This window comes from Pinus tabuliformis, chromosome 2_2 (genome assembly GCF_031772625.1).
Source record: "Pinus tabuliformis cultivar Carrire ecotype Pingquan chromosome 2_2, CPIR1, whole genome shotgun sequence".
Lineage (NCBI taxonomy): Eukaryota > Viridiplantae > Streptophyta > Pinopsida > Pinales > Pinaceae > Pinus > Pinus tabuliformis.
In genome coordinates, this window is record NC_142300.1 from 755,367,477 (window position 1) to 755,369,538 (window position 2,062).

The window sequence follows — 2,062 nt, forward strand, 5'->3', positions numbered from 1 at the left end:
CAAACTAAACAAGAAACTGGAATCTAGGCATCCTAACAACTTACCTCTAAAAGTGAGGAAATTGATTCATTTGTCGTCAAGATAATTTTTAATCTAATGAATTTAACTTCTAGTACTTATTATCCATCATATTTACATTCCTATTCATCATTTGCATTTGTAAAACACCATCCATGAGAGGAAACCCAAAATTATAGCTAAGGCACAGTGAAATGGGAACTCAACACAATTTTTGTCCTATGCATAGCGCCCAAGATCTATGCACAATGATTTTTGCAGGGCCATTTTGGAGGCCTTCCAAATGTCTAAATTGAGCTCATGATAGCTCATTGGAAAGCTCCTAAAATCATCTTTCTAGAAAATCTTGAAGTTTTGCATTGGAAGCTTATTTGACCGCTAAAACATTGATTCTCCAAAGAGTGTTTATGTGTGTCAAAAAAGGGCAGAAAGGTCAATTTTTGCATTCTTCTTGACCTTTTGGTTGACCAGTTCTATGTTAAAATCTTAGAAAATTCTCACGGTGCATGTACTCATCATTCGGAATCCAAAAATGTTGACCATTTCAAAAAATTTGTGTCAAAAATTGGAAAATTGTTTAAAAAGCAAAAATTCTTCAAAACTTGTTCAAAATTGTGGAGAACACCACCATTGAGTTTCTTGGTTATCCAAGGAAGCTTCAGCAAGCAATGTAATCCTATCATCCTCCTTTTTTCCTTTCAGTGCTTGTTTTAGCCTTCTTTTCATTTGCTTGACCCTTATGTTGAAATCCTTGTTTTGGGTCCTATAATGGCAAGCCATGTGCCCAATGATTCGAGTGTCCCTATTGGCCTTTTATAGTAGCTTCTCCAAATGAGAATTGACCCTATCAAGCCAAGTTTCTCTATCCTGCTCAATTTCCTTGTCAATTCTTTCTTTTGGAGTAAAGGTAGCCGGTGTTTGTTCCTCTTGCATTACTGATGTTCCCTTGTCACTTTTCCTCTTTACTTTGAGAAGTTCCAGCTCAATGAGGACTTGTTTATCACTTAACTATTTGTTCTCTTGCTCAAGGTACGAAATGACATACTTAGCTCTCGCTAAGTTGTCCATCAGTGCTTGGATCTATGCGTATTTTTCCCTAATGGTTATGTTTTCGTTTATTGCCTCATGTTGGGCCTCCAATTCAACTATCTCAATGCCATGATGGATGTGTGCCCATTCTAGTTCATCATCTTCCATCAATCAAAATCCATTTCCTCATCATCATCAAGGCTTTCCTCTGGCACCTTTTCTTTCAATTTATATAGTTGTTGCACCTGTTGTACCTGTTGTGTCGATGAAGAGGGAAAATCCCCTTCCACATTTTGTGGAGCAAGAATTATCCTATGAGCTGATGAAGAAGGCAAGGCCCCTTCCACATCAAGTGGAGTAAACACTTTCCTATCTATTGCAAACAACGTTCTAGCCCCTCTTTGATATGTCTTGTAGGCTTCTGGTTCCTCAATAGCTTTAGTATATTTAAACTTCTCATATTTCTTTACTTTGACACTACTGAAGGGTCTTTGTGCTTCTTGAGGGACCAGTGGAGGGATATGAGGATCATTGAAGATGTCATTAGCAATAAACGTATCCCATTAGATGTTGAGGAGGTTGAGATGATGTAGCACAATCATCTTAATTAGGGAATAGTGATAGGTACTACTCATCTGCTGGGGTATGGTTTTTTCTGTACAATGTAGGCCATCTTCTCAATTTTCTCAAATAAGAAATAAGTTATGCTCAACATTTTCACCCTTGTGAAGTGCATAAGAAGCCTAATGTGATAGGTGTACAATCTATAAAATCTGCCCTCACATGTAAATTACTTCATAATGATCCTCATCATAGGGGCATACTTGTCCTCAAGGAACTTGAAAGGAAACACCCTCTTCTTTTCATTTCTGTACCTAGATTTGATGTACGACTCATAGTAGTGCTCGTCCAAATCTTGTGCCTTATACCATTTTTCCCCCACATTTGGAATCCTTGTGGCTTCAACAATGATGGAGGATAAAACTGTAAATGTCACCCCAGCAGGAGTTACCTT